Below are 21,763 nucleotides of genomic sequence, written 5' to 3' on the forward strand. Positions count from 1 at the left end.
ACTTATATTGCAAAGCTATTTTTAAATTGAATTTAATATTATTTTTACCATATTTTCTGTGATTTTGCTGTGATGTACATTCCAAAACAACTCAAAAAAAATTAAACCATAGTTTTGAAGTATAATCTGGGTTTTTATTATATGAAACATGTTGCAATTTATTTTCCAAAGCAACTTTATTTTTATTTTTACTATATTAATAAAATACCACAACACAAATGCAACTTTCTTAAATGTTAAATTTGGTATTTTACATGATTTCTGAAGGTAATAATGAAAAGTGGCTACACCTATGCAACTATGTTTTTGGTTTGTAATTCTGACCTGGTGAAACTAATTTTACAGAAAATATAGTAAATACTGACATTAAAAAAAACAAAAAAAAAATAAAAACACATAAAAAAACCACATAACTTCACTTTAAAAAATTTACTAAATTAAAAAATTTACTATTTTTTATATCAATAAATTATTCATTTTAGTCAAATTTGCTGATTGTTAATTTCTAACTTAACCCTGTTATTTCATGTTGTTTCCTGGTCATTTTTTTCCCCAAAATCCTAATTAATGTTATCAAATTGGACTAAAACTTACTGATTTGCTCACACTGTGTATAATAACATATCAATTTGTTTTCTTTCAATTGGCACAGGTTAAATTAATTTTTCTTTTCTGAACGGTTTGATCGTAGGCCTCATTGATCTGAGCTCATGCTCCCCAGTTTTCCAGTCAATTATCCACAAATAATACTTTTTTCAGTTAAAAACTGAGGTTTAAGCTCAGATCAATGAGGCCTACGATCAATAAGTTTCAAAAAGAAACACAAACCTGTGCCAACTGAAAGAAAACAAGTTGATGAAAAGATTGAACTCAGTATTTGGTGATAATGAGAGATTTACAAGCAGGCCGCTCGTGTTTGAATGCCAAACTAGGTGATGGATTTTCACAAGGGCTAACTGGTTTTGCTTTGTTGTGATAATTCATATGTACAGTTTCTGTCATGGCACACAAATTGAAGCTGAATTGTTTAATGGCCGATCGATGTGCTGAAAGCTGACCGTTTCTAGAACTCAAACGAAGACAAAAGAATTCACCTCCGCAGTGTTTCCAGACACGCCGATCATCTGAGAACGTCACGTCTCACCGTACACCGCTAATCAACTTCGTGAACAGAAAAGACGCATGATTTTAACCAGCCCACGCGAGACTGAGTCACATGACAGAGGACGGGTTACGATCACTTCAGCTGTGCACATTAATGTGGAAAAGTGTCTGTAATGAAGGATGAAGCATCTATAGTTCATTTATAGCAACAGCTGCCAACATATACTATATTTAAAGTCATCATGTGTCTCATCACATGTATTATTTGTGTATAATGCCATCCCAGAATGCATTGCAACAAGCTCAGTGAAAAAAAAAAAAAAAACCTGATGCATAATACAAAACAAAGCATGCATGCACACATTTATTAAAACATTTTGTTTGAAGTTTCAATAAACTGTTTTTTTTTACTGATTATTTCATTTATTATTATTGACTACTACGCCAGGCTTTACAGGGTTAATGCATTGTTAGTTTAGTGACAGGTTAATGCCAAACGTCACTGACATCAATTGTGTTTCAGTGGGACCTGTAGAGTGTCTCAAATGAAGCAGTGTCAGGATGTTCCCTCAGAAGTACAGTAGACAGTAAACAGAGCGTTTCATTCGATCTCAGACTCTCACAGACACAAAGGCGCAGAGAGAGAGAGTGTGTGTGTGTGTGTGTGTGTCTCTAATAAGCAGGCGACTGACTGTGGCTCGGGCTTTTAGAGCGGCCCGTCTGCGTGCGATAATTGAGGTGATGTTATTTAAAAAGCACTCAGGAGCAGACGGAGAGAGAGACGTCTGATGAATGAACGCTGAGATCCGGACAAGAATGATCACGTGATCCCCGTGTGTTTTCAGCAGGGTTTTCGTGTCAGCGTCCACCTCGTCTCAGCGTTCAGAGAGATTTCTGGATCGTTCTGCTGGACTCTGAAGCTAAGAAACGTTTTGGCACAAACTAACGGCATCCAATCACTACATTTCGCTCTTTCACAAGCCAAATCAATGTTGTGAGAAGATCCAGAATTCTGCCAAAGAAAGAACTTTCCAACCATCTGACTGAATATTTGACACATTCTGGTGAAATTGAGAGTATTTATCCTCCAGCAGGTGAAATCCTGATCACTTAGTAAAGTAACAACACATTTAATCTCATTGATGAAAGTTACTAACAGTAAAAAGTTTGGGGACGGTAAAATTTTTAAAAACTTTACTGTCACTTTTGATCAGTTTAATCCTTTTTGAACAGTAATGTTAATAGTGAGAATATAAGTTATGCTTCCCATAACATTTACCGCCTGCTACAGTGTATTCTAATGTAAAATCATATGTGGATTATTACCATGGTAACAGATGAACGTGTCTCAATCCAGTAAGTGCTGGTGTCACCGTCACTGAGGGCCGTTCACAGTTAAAGGTGACTGACATCTCAACCTGCAATGACACAAGCTGACGGTTACCCAGAATGCAACTGGAGGAAGGTTCATAATTAGTCTGACGCCCACAGGAGCCTATAGAGAACAACAAGATCCAATCTGACTGACTGATTTCACAGAAAATGCAGCATGAGTTCACTACAAAGGGATGGAGAGAAACTATAAAAAGAGAAGAAAAAGAGAAAAAGAAGCACATTTTTACAAATATTACTTACAGTATTACGGAAATAATACTTTAAAATATCTACTTTAGTGAGAACTGAATGCAGTGTTTTTGAATAGTTAATTGCACACTAATTGCATTTAAATGAAAATTTATTATAGTTTAAATTTATATTTAATGGAGATTTAGAGTAGGACTTCAGTACATATTTAAAAGTTATTTCATAATAAAACAAATTATTTAAAAATTAAAAAAAATTAATGTAAAATCATAAATAAACTAAAAAGTAATTTATATAAAAAACGAATTAGCACACAATTTAAAAATGTTGCAATTTAATACATTTAAAATATAATAACTTTAAATGTAATAATGAATCACACTACAGTTCAAATTATGACCAAGTATGTCTGTAATCATGAAAAAGATTAAAACCTAATGATTTAGAATTAGAAATCTTACATTTTTACCATTATTTTAAATACCACACCTTTAAAATCGTCATAAAATATATTTATTATAACCCAAAATGGGCATTTTTTAACTTTATGATTTTTACCTTTATTTCTGCTTCATTTCAATTTCCAAAATGACCATTAACTGTTTTACTTTTCATTAAAAAAAAAGATCATTAATAAAACTAGTCAAATAAGTCAAAAGAACAAAAGATTATTAAAACATAATGATTTACAATGTACTTTAAAGAAAACCTTTTAATTTTTAATGGTGTACTTAGGAAGAATTAGTGTCTCTCTGTAAGTACACATGGCCTTTCATTTAATTAATAATATATTATATTATATGAAAGCACAGTTTGGAGATCTGAAGTACATTACAAGTGTATATTCAATACAACGAAGCACACTTCTTTTTCACATGAAGTCTTTCTAAAAAACTCAAAGTTGCCTTACAAGAGAAAAACAAATGCCATAAATTAAATAATGCATGCATAAACTAATATATGTCATTATATTGCTGTATATTTAGCAGATTTGAGCAGCTAGGAGTAAAGATGTCAGCACGCAGGTCACATGTTGATGGACGGGAATGCTTTCGGCTAGCTCTCTGCAGGTGCACCTGTGAACGCAGGGTTAAGTTTAGATTACGGCTGAGAGATTGCAGTCGTAGCTTTAGCTTCAAGCCTCGCTGCCGCTGTTAATAACACACACTAATTTCCCTTCAGCTCTAAAACCTGACGCTTAATGTCACTGCTCTGAATTACAGAAATGTGCTGCAATTAAGAGCTGCGCGCAGATCTGTGAATCACCAGCGCTTCGTTACTGCGTGACCTCAGACAGGTTCACGTCTCAAACGCACCGGACGGTAGCACTGGAGCCATTCACACACACACACACACACACACACACACACACACACACACACACGCGTCTGCGCTCTGATTGGCTCCCGTTGAGAGCCGCTCTGCTCTCTGATGAGTCTGTCTCACTCAGACACGAATAATTTTGCTTCTTAATGCCTGAAACGTCTGAAACTCCAGGAGAGTTGAGGCTGTGGCACTCCTCTCCATCAGACCCTGTACTCCCTTAAGCACAGAAATACTAGGGGTTTGCATAACTACATCATCAACTAGATGCTGGTTTGGATGAACAGCTGATCAGATGTTTTCGATGGCGCTTCTTACAAAGCGTTTGCATTAGAATTGTTTTTGCATTCAAAAACACAACACAATGGAACAGAATACAAAGATTGCAATTTTTTATGAAAAGATAATGGAAATGTTTATTGTTACATAAAATAAGTGTATTTTGAATTCAAGACATTAAAAACACAAATGCATTTTATTGTGCAAACTGTCTAAGCTTTAACATTATATACTATTATAATTACTAATATTTTGGATTAGCATTTATTTTTAGTTTTTAAGTTTATTGGTGTTTTTTTTGTGTTTCAGATATTTCTATTTAGCTTTATTTCTTTTATATTTCCATTCTTATTTTAAGTAATTTTACCACTTAATTTTATTTCAGTAAGTTGCCAAAGTAACATTTTTTTTATTTAAGTTGTTCATCTAATATTTATATAATTCATAATATTATATTATTAATAATATTCATTTATAATCTTATTTTAAATAAATTCTAAAAAAAAAATAATAATAATATAGATTTTTATTTATTTATTGAGTCAAAATCATTTTAAAATAATAACAAATATGCTTATTATAACTTAAAATAATTATAGTTTTTAATATTTTGAATTGGCTTTTATTTTCATAATTTCAATTTGTATTTTAATTTTAGTTTAAATGATAGTAACTTTGTTAAGCATTTAATTCCTTTTTTATATTTCTATTTTGTTTTCATTTATTTTAATCTCATTTTTAGCAATTTTAGCACTTCAGTTTAAACTTATTTCAGCCAGCTGCCGAGGGAAAGTTTTGTTTTAACCTTATGTTTTCATCTAATATTTGCCAAAATTATATTAAATACATTAAATGCCAACTTTTTTCTAGATGAAACCTGTCACTGACTTTACTGCAATGCATTCTGGGATTCAACAAAAATGCAACTCAAAGGAAGTATCACAATCTGATGCACTTTTACTTGATGTTGTTATAATTGTGTTTTATGAATCCACTGACTGCTTGAAACTGATTCATCTCACAAAGCAGCATCGTTTTGCATACATGTTCCCTTAAACTGCTGTCTATGAAGGCGGCTCGCGAGCTTCAGAAGTGAAGCAAGATCTTTAACCCAGAAGGACTGCGTCAGAGAATTAAATGAGTGAATGTGGAATCAGAAATCTGGACGTTTGTGCAGTTAATTAAGATTGCAGCATGTGTGAGGTCAGCTGGAGATTCACAGCTTCATTGCACTCTGACGGCAAATCTGAACGTTAAAACACACGTGTCTGTGTGTGTGTGTGTGTGTGTGTGTGTGTGAGAGAGAGTCTGCAGACAGTCGACCCTGCTGGGCTACAACTCACTGAAGTGTTTTTAGACTTTACTGTCAATGCAGTGTAATTAACCAGTGAACTTTCAACGAGACAACATGTTCTCTTTCTCTCTCTGGTCTGTCAGCTTAAGTAAGAGTTTAAAAAGCTTATTTTTCTGAGTGCAGAGCTCAAACTTCTGCAGGAGACTCAGATTAAACAGATGTTTAGATGTTGCTCAGAGACGCAGTGGAGCTCGAACATTCCTCAAATGCATGCTAATATGGAACAGAGAAATATACAATTAATGTGAAGAGCAGCTCAGATCATTTTGATGAGAGACACACACACACATAATCTATCTATCTATCTATCTATCTATCTATCTATCTATCATGGCAACATAAGTATTTTTTAACAATAAATACGTTTTCTACGTTTTTTCTGTTAAGTAGATTTGTAACAGTAGGCTGACAGACAGATGAATATTATAAAGTCATTGTGCACACACACACACACACACACACACACACACACACACACACAGGCGCACACACACACACACACACACACACAGACAGACAGGAAACACACACACACACACACACACACTCACACACCACACAGACACACCACAGACCGACAGCACACACACACACACACACACACACACACACGACCACACACACACACACACACACACACACACAAACACACACACACACACACACACCATAAACACACACACACACACACACCACACACAGACAGACACACACAGACACACAGACACACAGACACACACACAAAAAAGAGACACTCACACACACACAGACAGGACAGACACACACACACACACACACACAGACACACACACAGACACACAACACAATTTTGGATGCGATTAATCATTTGAAAGCACTAAAATATACAAAAACACACAACACACACACACACACACACACACACACAGACCAGACAGACAGACAGACACGCACACACACACACACACAGACACACACACACACACACACACACACACACACCCACTGACACACACACACACACACACACACAACACAACTACAACAACACACACTTAATATAGTGATCGGCCAGTGTCTTAGAGATGACACAAACAAACAAAAAGAAACAAACAAACCTACACATCAGAACACACACACACACACACACACACACACAGACAGACAGACAGACACACACACAGATACAGACACACACACAGACACACACACACACACACACACACACACACACACACACACACACACACACACACACACACACACACACACACACACACACACAGACAGACAGACAGACACACACACACAGACAGACACACACAGACAGACACACACACACACACACACACACACACACACACACACACACACACACACATAGGGCAGCTGTGGCCTAATGGTTAGAGATTTGGACTTGTACCCAGAAGGTCGCAGGTTCGAGTCTCGGTGCTGGCAGGAGTTGTAGGTGGGAGGGAGTGAATGAACAGCGCTCTCTTCCACCCTCAATACCCATGACTGAAGTGCCCTTGAGCAAGGCACTGAACCCCCAGTTGCTCCCCGGGCGCTGGATATACAGCTGCCCGCTGCTCCGTCGGTGGGGTCCACGGTGTTTAACGGTGTGTTCACTTCTCACTGCTGTGTGTGTGCACATGGATGGGTTAAATGCAGAGCACCAATTCCGAGTATGGGTTACCACATATATACACAAGCACACACTTGATGTAATTCCTCTCCCCGTGGTGGTCTAATTCCTCTTGATTTGAGCAATCGGAGCTCTTCTCCCTGAGGAGACCCTTCTGGACGAAGTGGACAGTAACTCACTCCACTCGCTTCATAATGAATGAATAAACAGATTTCACCTCTGACATCAAGATACTTCACATACAAACGACACTGTCAGCGCTCTGTGGAAACACACCATCCGTCCCGTTATAATGAACAAACACGGACAGCGCTAACCAGACAGTAAGAGATCAGCTCATAATAATAATTCCCATACGACAAACACAACAACAACAGCAGCATAAATAACAGCAGCGGACAGTAACACGGTAATCCACATTATTAATGCATGCCACGGTGCATTGTGGGTAACTCTAAACACATCACAGCTTCGAGCTGGTGAGTTTCTGAGTCTGTTTCAGCTGTTGCTGCGCTCATGATTTAATGTTTGAAACACGGGCTGTCCAACAATAAGAGCATCACACTTCCTCAACAACAGCAGTATTATTATTATTATTACAAGTATTATTATAATACTTCTATTTAATTGTATCTATATGTATATATTCAATATGTAGTCATGAAGGAGTCGTTTGTCTATGTAACAACATTACATTTTTTTTTGTTTTATTTATACATTTTTTTCATATATTTATAGCATTGCACATTGGTGCACCTACTTTTTAAAAAAAATATATAATAATTTACATATATAATGTATAATGTGTTGTGTTTCTATGTAAAGGCCTTATTGATTTATTTTTTTTATATTATTTTAATTTTTATATAATACTTTTGTGCATTGCTGCACCTTATTTTCACTGGGCACTTTTTTTTAATATATTTATAAATATTGGCCAGAGTCTTGCGTTTATGTAAAGGCCTTGTATATTATTTTTCATTACAGTTTTACTCAATCGATTTGACACTTTTCTCCAAACTCAGGTCACTGTTCTCATGGGCGACAGCAGGTTTTGGATAACAATTTTTATTTAATTTAGATATACAAAATATATATAAAACAAAACTCCCTGTTGAAGAATTTGCATATTTGTGCATCTACAGCTGAATGTGTTTTATAATCAATAGAGAACACACCTATAGATTATATAAAAATATACACTTAAAAAAAACACAATAATAAAAAAATTCAATTCCTCAATTTTCAATAAAAACAAAACGCTTTTATAAAAAAAATCATTTTTTTTGATGACTGCTTTTTTAATTGTTTTGAGAACAAGTGCACTGCGTTGGAGAAAAGTGTCAAATGGATTGAGAAAAACTGTAATAAATTGTTTTAAATTTTACATTGCAATTCTGCTCATTGCTGCACCTGAACTGTATTGATTTATTACTTTTTCATTACATTTACTTCTATATATTTTTTAAGGAGTCGTGTCTACATAAAGGCATTGCTTTTTCTTCTTTTTTTATGTAAAGATTTTTGAATTTTTATTCTATACTTTTGCACATTGCTGCACCTGATTTTCAGAGTGCACAGCAAATTCATTCTGTTCCATTTTGCATATATTTATCCGTGATATACTGTAAAATAAATAAATAAATATATTTAAGCATATACACTGGAATATATATATATATATATTATATATATTATATATTAATATTATATTATATTATATTATATATATATTATATATTAAGTTAAAAAAAAATACTATTTCTAAGATTTTGATAGTCTCTATACTTCAAAATTTCATATTTAATTCAATGTGTTACTTGTTTCATTTCACTGTTTCATTTTTTTAATTATTTGTGACCCTGGCCACAAAACCAGTCATAAGGGTAAATTTTGTGAAATTAAGATTTATACATCACCCGAAAGCTGATATCTGGATATTTGAAAATCTGGAATCTGAGGGTGCAAAAAACTCTAAATATTGAGAAAATCATCTTTAAAATTGTTCACATGAAGTTCTTAGCAATGCATATTACTAATCAAAAATTAAGTTTTGATATATTTACGTTAAGAAATATACAAAATATCTTCATGGAACATGATCTTTACTTAATATCCTAATGATTTTTGGCATAAAAGAAAAATGTATCATTTTGACCCATACAATGTATTGTTGTCTATTGCAACAAATACACCTGTGCTACTGATGACTGCTTCTGTGCTGCAGGGACACATTTGTGAAATTTACTAGAAATTACTGGGTGAACCTTTTTTAAGAAATTAAATCCTACACCAATTTTTCAGTGTATGAATGAGAGTCCCACCAATCACTGAAATGTAATTTGTACAAACATATATTTCAGTCTTTCCCCATTCAGGCATTTATGAGCTGTATTTGTATGAATGAATGCAAACAGCTCGAGGGTGTTATGAATATGGGCTGACTTTCAGCTGGACAAAACAACAGCGTCTCAATCATACGAGCGGCTCAGGACCGACACACTTCACCTTCAACAGCTCAAACGGCTCTGCTGCATTCAATAAAAGTCATTAGTGATGTCCAGCGAGGTTATTTTAAATGATGTTTTTATACGATGACAGTACAAACCCAGCGGCCGGCCCTCATTATCACGGTCACTCCTGAAAAACAAGTGCATGAGCACATTCGGCTCAATTAACATGTTGAGATGAGATATCCAGGGAGCACTAGTTAGTGTGCGAGTGTCCCTGGTGCACGAGCAGCTTTCATTTAGCAGAAACAATGGCAACACTAATGGAACACGAGAGGCCTGAAACAAAGAGCACTTTACACACACATACAGAAGAGCGCGTGTGTGTTTGTGCTCCACTGATAAGCGTTTCTTTCAGTATCGTGAGTGCTGATGTTGCAGTGGCTGGAGTTATTAACACACACACACACACACACACACACACTGCGGGTGTTTCATCTGTCAAATCTTAATGCAGTTAAACACCAGAGTTCAGTTCATGAAAAATGAGCAGAAGGGCAAATACAAGCCATTGTGTGTGAGAGAGATTAATGTTATGAAACGAAAGTGTGACTAAAGCCTTCCAGCTGTCTGACTTCATGATAAACACCGACACACTAGGGTTATTAATTAACTAAAACTAAAACCATACAAAAACATAAAATGAATGTTTACTGAAATAAAGTCACTTTTTTTTATGTACTTTTATTTCAGCTATTTGCCAAGGCAACATTTCTAATTTTTGTTTAGATTAGCTTGAAGTACTAAAATAACTAAAACTAAATAAAATAATGTTTTAAAAAAAATTCAGTATATACATTAAAAAATTATGCTTGAAATTAATGTTAAAGCTGCCAAAGCAACATTTCTCATTTTTGTTTGGTTGAAGCACTAAAATAACTACGATCAAATAAATTACAACTAATAAATAAAAATAATCAACATATTAAAAAACTAATAAAAACATACAAAAAAAAAAAAAAAAACTAAGAAAACCTACAAAAAACTAAAACCATAAAAATGCATTATCTTAATTAGTGTTAGCTGAAATATAAAACCCTCTAACTTATTTTATTTGAGCTTGTTGTCAAGGCAACCGTTCCATTTTTCCATTTATTTAACTTGAAGTACTAAAATAACTCAAACTAAATAAATGATTACATTAAAAACTATATATACATCATTCTTAAAAAAAAAAAAAAAAAAAACTAAAACATAAAAAAAAATCTTTAAATAAATGTTAACTGAAATGAAAGATATTTTAATACTGTTTTCATCTCCAGCACTACATTTACAACAGACGCGTCACTGGAGGTTATAAAGAGAACAGAATCACTTAAGCAACAGAGGTTATAAAGCGAACACTGGAGAGTTATGTGTGTGTGTGTTGTGAATGTTGTGTGCAGAGTGTGTGTGTGGTGTGTGTGTGTTGTGTAACCTGTGGACATGAACAGATGAGAGGAAGGACAGACTATATCAACATGCAATTCTCTCACACTCCTTCAATTAATAAACCTGTGGAGATGAACAGATGAGAGGAAGGACAGGAGCTTCTGTTCCTCTGTGAAGGAAGTTCTACATGATTTCTCCACTTAGTAGAACTTTTTGTGCTAGTTCTATGAATATTGAACACTGATGCAGCTTTCACAAACGTTACTCTCCGTTTCTGTTTGGGCCCAATCTTGTGCCTTGAAGGATTGTGGGTATTCAGTTCAGCAGCACAGAATGATGCAACGCACGCTCAAGACTACAGTATGAATCTGAAGAACGTCTCCGTAGCTGCTGGAGAAAGCTGCATAAACATTTTAAGATAGATTTTTTCATGTGTTAGATTTTTTATGAGATTCTTATAAATATATATCACATAAAAAAGATTATATATTGCATTATAAATATTATATATTGCAAAATTATGAAATGAAATGTTCCCTTAACATTCACATAAGAACTTTTTTTCCTATTTTAAAACATTTTCATAACTTAACTGGACCCTCAGCAAAATATTCTTAGAACATATCTTGCATATGAATCAGCACAACCGTTTCAATCTTCGATAATATTGATGATAATAATACTGATAATTAATATGATTAATAGTAATCGATTATAATAAAGAAACTCAGTTTTGCATCACAGGAATAAATTACGTTTCATAATATATTAAAATAAGAAACATAAAAAAATTGTCTTTTTATCAAAACCAATAAAGAAACTTAAAAAAACCTAAAAAAAACACACACACACACACACACACACACACACACACACACACACACACACACACACACACACACACATTACATATGTGTGTATGCATGTATAAACAGAAGTGTGCAAGTTTAATGTTTAGAAGTGCATAAATGACACGCTTCCCCTTTAAAATGTATAAGACACAGCTCTATTCTTCCTGACAAACACTCGTTCATTTGGAGGCATTCAGCGGTCTGCTAATGTTATAATGTCTGAATGGGGATTTCAAAGCAATTTAGCGGGAGTGTCTGTCTCTCAGTGAATGTGTGTGTATTGATGCAGCGGTCAGATCGATGGCTGTCCTCTAATCCAGCACACTGTTTACTGACACTAAAAGCCAAGAATTAACCTGCACTTGAGCACGTCAGAGACTCCCAGAGACCCCAGAGACCCATTGATGGACCGCGAGGATTGTCCGCAGGCTTGCGTGTCGTCTCCCCGGGGATCTGTTCACACCGAGAGAAAGACATTAGTGAGTAAGGAAGACATTAACGGCCCTGAAACAGATGAGAGAGAGAGCAGTCAATAATCTCAATATATCCCAGCAAACAAACCTCCAGTAACATTAATAGAAAATTCATTTAAAGTTATCTGATCTTTAATAATGCTCTCATAGCGTTAGCACAAAAACATTATTTATATATTTTTGGAATGTTGAGAGATTTAAGTTTGTCTAACATTTGTTAAATGTAACTAATTCTTTCAGAATGTTCAGAGAGCATTCAAAAGTACCGTTCTCATAATGTCTGCAAAATGATAAAATGGAACGTTCTCTTAAAGTTCGCATAACCAAGAATTATTTTCATAAACATAACACACATAATATAATCTGCCATCATTTACTCTTCGCCACCTGTGTGCATTTCTTTCCTCTGCTGAACACAAAAGAAGACATTTCGAAGAATGTTGACGGTAGCCATTGACTTCTATTGTATTTGTTTCCATACTATGGAAGTCAATGGCTACCGTCAGCTGTTTGGATTCCAATATTCTTCATAATATTTTCTTTTGTGTTTAACAGCTGAAAGAAACTCATAAAGTAAAAAAAATTGACATTTTGAATGCTTAAGAAAACATCGGCATTGAAACTTAATAGGAACGTTAGGAAAACGTTCTTAGCTGGGATGCTATATAAGCAATAGAAAGTACAATATGAGGGTGCCAGGGTTTTGCTAAGATCTTCTGAGGTTGCTAGATTTCTAAGTGATTGCTTACTGGTCAGGCAAAATTGGTAAATCTATTAACACTTGCAAAATTGATAGCATAAAAATGCTGATAACTGTATCCGTGGGGTTATGCAACACTGTCGTACATGTCACACACCGGCAGAAAAACGCAGCAGTAACCGGTTCCAAATTCTTCTTATTGATTTTTATTTGTCCTGATCCCCGGCTGGTCCCTTAGCCCCCAGTGAGAGTGACAGGCGGCTGATGGACAGTTCATTTAAACTGAGACAATCACTCCGGGCTGTCTTTCTCTCTGCCTGTCTCCCATTCCTCCACTTCATATGGCTCTTTTCTGGGGCGGCAGACAAAGCTATCGCTGCGAGAGGAGCCGTGCTGATTGTGTGCATGTATTGTGTGCTGCTCCTTTGCTAAATGAGAGCCACGGCTGCAGAAACGGAGGCTCTTCTAATAGCAGCTGCCAATTAAACCCCGATCGGATTGTGGCGGTATAGATGTAGGTATATGCAGTGTGGGTGGCGTTAGCTTGACAGCGAGGGCTAAACTGGCATGTGAACTAATGCAGAAGACCTTAATTAAACACTCAGATCCAACCAACAGCACTGTCTGCTATTAATCAAACTCTCGAGCACGCACTTTCTCCTCTCATTTAACAAACACAACACTGTTAAAGAGCGACTGATAATGTGGAGAAACATCATGCGAGTGCATGGCTTGGGCAGATGCATGCTGTGTGTGTCGTGTGAAAGTGTTTAACACACAGTGAGCGAGGGACGTCACAATTCACAAGCAAAGCTCAAACCACACAGACCTCTTCTGTGTTTTCCCCCGGTAGATGTCAGTGTAATCTTCACATCCTCAAACACTCGAGCACATTCATGCTTGAAAGCCCTCAAACACACCCCTTACAAAAAGCACCGCGGAGGCACTAAGGTAACTCTATGGTGCTTTGCAATACGCCACAGTATTTAAATGCTACTATAATAAGGCACTTCAAAGAACATCGTGGCTTCCAAAAACATCACAGCATATTACAATGTTACATTCTTATGGTACTGTATTTAAGGAACACCTGCACAAACACAATCAGAACATCAGCTGCTTTGATCTTTGAGTTAATTGACTGGAAAAACTCATTTAATCTGATATCAGGTTACATGTAAGAGTGCAGTGCTTCACTGAATGACACTAATGGACACATGCACTGTATATAATCATGATTTTTAACTATACTGGAAATATCACCATGCTGAATGCATATGAATATTTTCAATATATATAGTGAACGTTCTGGCAAGGTTCTCACAACAGAGAACATTCAAAAACAACGTTCCCATAATGTTTGCAAAATTATAAAATGGAATGTTTCCTTAAGGTTTGCATAACCAATAAAATAAGTGCATTTTTAGAACTTTTTTTTAAAAAAATTATGAGATGTTACAAAGGTGCCAGGGTGTTGCTAGGATGTTGTAAGAGGTTGCTAGGGTGTTGCTATGCCACTTCTATTTCCAGGTGCTCTTTCTGGTTGAATATGCTGATTGATACAATGTTTTTTGGACACACTGCATATGCAATGGATCGTGATGAAACGTGAATATGATAATCATGGACCACCACGATCAAAGTACCGTTACATTACAATGCTATTGTTTTGGACTCGTACCACAGTAAAACCAGGGGTTTGGAGAGTAATATAGAAAACAGCACATTTCTGGACGTGCACGCAGGCGATACCAAGTTCGATCATGTACAAGTACTGCGAGCGTTACACATGGAGCGTAGCGGTAAATTTTCCCGCTAAAAGTTTCCGCTAAACGGATCTGTTAGAACTCTCAGCACGCTAAAAAAAATAAAAAAAACATCAAATCCAGTTTAATCCTTAACGCGTCGTCCGGAGATAGAATCGATCCAGAAGCATCTGAAGCCGCGCTCAATCACACGATCATTCACCTGAACGTCACATGCATCTGATCCAGTTAAAGCCCATTTCCCGACTATAAAAGACCGAGCCTGACGCATCATAACGCATTTGCGCGTAAACACTGTCAACTGCGCGATAATGATGAAGCCTAGACGCCTGTAAACCGAAGTGTGTTTATGATGTGAAGGGACCTCCTGCGTCTCCTCCCCTCCCTCCTCCTCCTCCTGCTCTCCCGCTCCTTGTTTCCACTCCTCATTTCGCGTTCACCCACGAGAAGAGATGCGAGCGTCCAGCATCATGTCCTCAGACGTCCAGCTGCGCGACCAAACGGACAGCAGGGACCCCGCGGGCGCCAGGAGCGACTGAGAGCAGGTAGGACAATCTAGCCCGTTTCTGCGCGTTATCTAGAAAATATTGCAACCGATTTGTTACATCACGCGCGGGTCACTGCTTTCACAAGCCAGTAACTGCAAACAAATGCACGCGCGTCAAGTGCAACCAACACAAGGTTTACTCAGAAAAATGATCTTTAAAACGTTCCGCTGAGCCTGGGCTCGATGAAAAGCAGCAGAAGACGCGGAGCACTGTGGTTGTTTCTTGGACTGAGCCATGGAGACTCCAAAAGCAGCGCCGATTTCGCGCGCTTTCCCCTTCATAACTCACTCAACTTCAAGATTTCACTCATCAGAGACCCATTTAGACTTTTTCCTTCAGATCCGAGCGCGCAACCCAGAACAGACCTAAGCTGGAAAACGCACTCCGTTTGCGCGCATGCAGACTCACGCAAAACGGGATTTACGCACAAACCAACTCGAGAATTTTAGCTTTGATCTCTTTAATAACATTTGGGCATTTGATCAAACATTTGAGGGTTAGAAGAAACTGGTTTAGTTGGATCCGTTGCCGTTCAAGTTGTGCGTAAAGGGTTTTTGCGCACGGAACTTGAGCGCTACATTTCATTTTAAACACTGGACGGACTAATTATGTAACATAGTTGGTCAGTTGCTCGTCATGCATCTGCTTTAAATAATGCAAAAATGTCTGCACGGTTCGACTATTATCAAATAAAGTGCCTTTATGTGCCATGACACTGATTTGGACACCGTCCCAATTAAATGTGTGAACTGATTCTCCAGCTGATGTGATTTGCTCTTGTTCAAGGCTCTAATTTCCTACTACAGACATTTGACAAAAACAACACGAATCAAACTCGTATAAATGTCTCCAACTCAACAGAAATGTGGAAATCCGCATTGAATTGACTTTACGCGGTGTGTGTTGGATGGAGGATTTCCTTAGCGCGCGTTTTGTTTTATTCTCCGAATGAAGTTCACATCATTATTTGGCTGTTCAGGTTCAGTTTGATTTTGCTGAGCACTGAAGCGTTCAGAAACGGTCAGGCAGAACCTTCCTGGCCTCTAATGCGTTCCTCTAATGTTTGGGCAAGGATTATCTGTTATTAATCAATAGAGTTTGATCAATAACTTGTGCTGGAAGTTTTCAGCGGAGAACTCGAATTTATTTCCTCTGCATGCTCAGTTCATGGATCAGGACGCGCGCGTGGAATCGATCAATCACCGCGCTCATCGATAATCAAAGCGCATTACGCGGCAGGTGGTCAGATCTGCTATTTTTAACCTCCTTTATGTTTGGCAAATATTTCACAGGGGTGAAGAAAACAGAGATTCACTCATGACTGCTCACAATTTAGGTATCGATTCCAGCTGTGCTCGTTAAAGTGATTGATTATCGATCAGGACACGAGCAGTATATTGAGTATCAGTGGATTTGGCACTGTTGGGTTGTTGCGCTGCTCAAAGAGTCTGATGCGTGAAATGAGGAAACGAGACAGAGAAAATCCAAATGCGCAAAGACGCGGAGGAACCCAGCGCTGTGCAGGTAAAATATGCCGATCTGGAACGAGTGAGCGTTTGAAACGAAGCTCTATGAACACTGAAGAGGTTTCACGAGATGTTTTTTAAGCTGTTGAACGCTTTTCGCTCTTTTGGTTGGGCGCGTTCTGCCCCGTTAGAGCGCGCGTTACATGAAGACGGGAGCGCGCATGGATGCGCACAGGTACACTAGGGAAAAATGCTATAAAGCAAAGACTGCCAAGTGGAAAATTTACGTTACCATATTTTTTTCATTTAACAAATAGCTATATTACATACTTTAACCATATATATGTGTGTGTGAGAAGAGTTTGCAAAAATAGATAGCTCCGTTTTTAACAATTTTCAAAAATCTTGGGAAAAAAACAAAAGTAAAAAAATAAAAATTACAGCTAAGTAACAATAAAATAATAAAAGAAAAATTCTTTAAATTTAACAAAACAGAATTAATTTTTTTTTATCAATAGCATAAACTTCTTATGAAATCAAAATTGAAGTTTGGTGTCTTTAAGTTTACAACACACAAACAACTCTCACCCCAAATGAAAACTACAAAAACATTCAATACTAATACATTTAGTCTCAAGCATACAAGTTTACAACATGCAAACAAGTCTCTCTCTTAATGGAAAAGACCAAAATATTCAACTCATTTTTTTGTCCAATCACTTGCTCTCTAGAATGAGAATGCTCCGCCCCCTGATGTCACATGATCTAATTCGCACAGGTTCAGTCCTCCTTGAGCAACATGAGTTTAAGGCCCATCTCAAGTCGACCAATGTGGTTGGCACAGGGTCCAAACAGGGTTAAACGATCTAAATAAATAATCAAATGAACAATAAACATTTGTGTGTTAGCAACAGAAAGACAAATAAATAAAACAAATAAAAAAATAAACAAAAAAAATACATAAAAAATCAAAAACAATAATAAAATATATTAAAAAAAAAAACAATATAACAAAACTAAAATAAAATTTTTTTTTACTATAAAAATCCATATAACAAATTTATATTAAACAGGTTTAAATATATTGAATATAAAAATAATGTTTTAGCACTAAAATGCTATTCATTTATATCGTAAACATTGTAATAAAATATTTTTTTCATTAAAACACACATTAAATATGTAAACAGAAAGGGATATTGTGTTGGTTGATGCTGTTAAAGTCCTGCTTACGGTCCGTCAATATTCACCTTTTCATCTTATTCATCTATTTTAAGAGTCCCCTGTGTTTGGCTGATGCTGGTGTTGAGCTGGTAAAGAAAAGACGTGATGATCTGTGCTGTGTACATATCAACACTCAGTAACACCCATCAGCTGCTGCATGTGTGTGTGTCTTTTCACAACACTGTTCTTGCATCGCTTAAATCAGCCCGTCAAAGTCTTTCAGCCACTGATGGACACAGGACTCATTCACGCTGACCTGTGTGTGTGTAATGTCAGCCACTCAGAGTTTAATGTCAGTGTGAGAGGATGTTTGACTGCAGACAGTGTTGTGGTGGTGTTTAATGGCAGCAGGGGGTTGTTTAGGTGAATAATGTTTATGGAGTTGCAGCTGAGATCATTTAGAAGTGCTAACAGGACTGTAGAGACTGTGTCAGCCTGACTGACACACACACACACACACACACACACACACACACACACACAGTATTTACATACACGCTCACAGGGACTCCGATCATTCACACACTCTCCTTCTCATCTGTTATTCACACACACACACACACACACACACACACACACACACACACACACACACACACACACACACACACTTAGTGTAGCGGGTCAATATCACAGAGGGCCTTGGGTACTGAGTGTGTGAGAGAGAATCATTGCTCCTGCTTTGTTTGCAGCACTAGTTGTTTGTCACAGAATCTAAATGCACAACAGTAAAGAGGAAGAAAGTCACTGAGCGTCTGATCTGAACATCTGGGTTCAGTTGCATAAACAGCCACAGTGTTAAGTCTGTGTCTTTAAAACCAACAAACTTTGACCAATATAAGTTATGACCAGTCCTAAAGAAAAAAATGAGATGACTAACTTATAAGACTAGTCATGCAACGTGGGTTTAAAGTCATGTAATGATTTCTGAAGGTCCTCATCTAAAGTATTCCGGAAGCGATAGCATGCATATGAATTTATTGAGCTATAATCTGGAGACAAATTTGTTAAAATGGGATGAAATGGAAGCTGTGAGCATCTCTTCTTCCCAATTGTGACATATATCCGAGTGAAACGGTTTCTCCGATGACAAAAAACACATGCGGGGTCTTGATTTTGTCCGTTGGGAATTAACTGAATCGATTGGATCGTTGTTCTTTACTAATTGCTGTGATCTCATGCCGGTGTGCACTAGGGCTGCAACAAACCATTATTTTGATAATCGATTAATCTAACGATTATTAGAACGATTAATCTACTAATCATCGGTTATTTAATGGATTAATCAGTAGACATTTGATTATTCAGCTTTTGCAATTAGTTAAAATATTGAGTTATATTCGAACAAATAAATTAATCACTTCAGCTTTTGAAAGTCGTATTATGTAATTGCAATTAATTTATACAAATAAATATTTGGCAACAAAATAAGATGGCAGAGAAACTCTTATTCACCATTTAATTAGATATATGAGAAAGAAGCTGAATGACACATCATTCTTCCTAAAATCTTTTTGTAAGTCATATGGATAAGAAAAAAATAAATGTTTAGTGATAAGACGTTTTATTTTTGGATAATCTATTTTATTCACTACATAGTCTCTCTTAAAATACCTTTAAGGGTTAGGATAATCAAAACAGTCCTGAGCTAGATCAAGTTTTGATCTCTGCAAGCCAAACTATAACTTAAATGAAATGCTTTTTCCCCACTAATAAACAGATTGAATCATTAGCTAGCTCCACACTGGAGAGCTGCTTTATGACAGAAAATCAAATTGTAATTCGAACTGAAAGCAACGCTGGTTTTTCATGTTTAATGCTGTAAAGCTGCTTGATTTAAAGTTATCTGTTGCATAAAGTACTATAGAAATAATAAACGTGACGTGACTGGACTTTACTGGAGTATTGAAATGCAGGGCTCGTGCAAACATAGCTGAAATCAGATGAGTTTTAAACTGCTGCTTTCTCACCGCTGTCAGTTTTTGATGTGTTTATTTTGTTATTGGGAGGAAAGCACGCAGCATATATTTACAGATTCATCCAAACGCCGCTCGTTTGCTCTGAAGCGCTGTATTCTTCTCTTGAATTGCATCAGGAGAGCCGAATTACTGTCTTAAACAGAACGTTTGTTCAAAACAATGTTCTCAACACATTAGTACAAAAACATTATTTCTACATCATTAATGTGAAACAATTCAGTTGAATGAACGGTTTTTAAATGTTACTACTTCTTTCAGAACATTCAGAGAACATTCAAAAGTAACGTTCACCTAACATTCTAAAGTTATAAAACGGAATGTTATTAATTTTTAAACAACCAAGAAAAAACTTTTAGAAACCAGGATGTTTTAAAATTAAAATAACTCAAGGTGAACGTAAGGACGTTCTTATTTTTGGGCAGCAGCGTTTAGTATCCCATATCTCCTTATAAGGAGTTCTCCCAAAAATGAAAATCCCATCATCATTCACTCATCTTCATGTCGTTGCAAACCTGAGATGTTTAACAGAAGATACCAAGGCCTCCTTTCCTTCAGACGAGAGTGACTGTGATGACAGAACATTCGTTTTGGGCTGAACTGCTCCTCTAATGATCCCACACACTCTCCCTGCATCTCATCAGCTTCACAGCAGGTTTGCAAAACCTCCGTCATTTGTTCCACAAAGGGAGACAAATGAAAAAGATATGCAAATGTACTTACTGTTTTCTGGAGCCTGTAGAGCACAGCCCAGAGGAAAGCGTTATTGCTCAGATGTTGCTCTTGCGCAGCTCTGGAGACACAATGTCCTTCTCAATCGCTTCATGTACCAACACGGTCTCACACGTTTCTCCTGAGGAGAAATAAAAACAGACACAAAAAAGTGGAAGGAGTAAAAACCCTTATAACCAGTGAGAAGCAGATAGAGCATTGTAAGTGAAATGTTTATATTGAGATCTGATGACGAGTCATGAGTTAATCTGAGCAGGAACGGAGCTGGAAAACCTTAACATGGGTGTCAAAAACTGCAGATAGAGAAAACAGTCAAATGAAAATAGTTTGAGATATTGTCTCTAAATTAATGCTATTTTAGTGCCTTCGAGATTTACTAGTATAGTTTTTACTATTAAACTATAAAAATGTATTTTTATAATATATGCAAATTTAATAAAAATGTTTTTTTTTTATTTAAAAAAATAATTTTAGTTAAATTTAAAAATACATCTATGTCATCTATTAATTTTATTAGTTTTAATTGTTTTAGTACATCAAGCTAACTAAATTAAAATGACAAATGTTGCAAGCTGAAATAAAATGTGTACGTTTACGTTTTTATTTTATATGTTAGTATATGTATTATCATATTTATTAGATTAGATATTTTGGTATTTATTAGTATAATATAAATATTTATAATAACCCTCCTCTAAAAGAGACATTTGAGTTTTTTTGTTTGTTTTTTTTTTAACAAGAGAAACACTTAAAAGCTGCAAAAGGCTCCATTCGCACTCTGTTTAATCTCATTGCTGTCTTGGAGACATAACTGAGATCTTATTCTTAAGTTTTGTTTTCTTATGAGAGCTTACACAGTGTGTGATACTCACAATCCG

At 36.2% G+C, this 21,763-nt stretch overlaps 1 protein-coding gene across 1 annotated transcript in view; it reads left to right on the forward strand.

Moving 5' to 3' along the window:
- Positions 1–15,104: 15,104 nt before the first annotated feature.
- Positions 15,105–21,763, forward strand: part of LOC109072325 (muscarinic acetylcholine receptor M2-like) — a 72,517-nt gene continuing 65,858 nt past the window's right edge. Inside the window, exon 1 of the mRNA XM_042721573.1 lies at positions 15,105–15,484. The gene's annotated coding sequence lies outside the window, so the exon portion shown is untranslated. The remainder of the gene's footprint in view (positions 15,485–21,763) is intronic.

The sequence above is a fragment of the Cyprinus carpio genome, chromosome B4 (genome assembly GCF_018340385.1).
Source record: "Cyprinus carpio isolate SPL01 chromosome B4, ASM1834038v1, whole genome shotgun sequence".
NCBI lineage: Eukaryota > Metazoa > Chordata > Actinopteri > Cypriniformes > Cyprinidae > Cyprinus > Cyprinus carpio.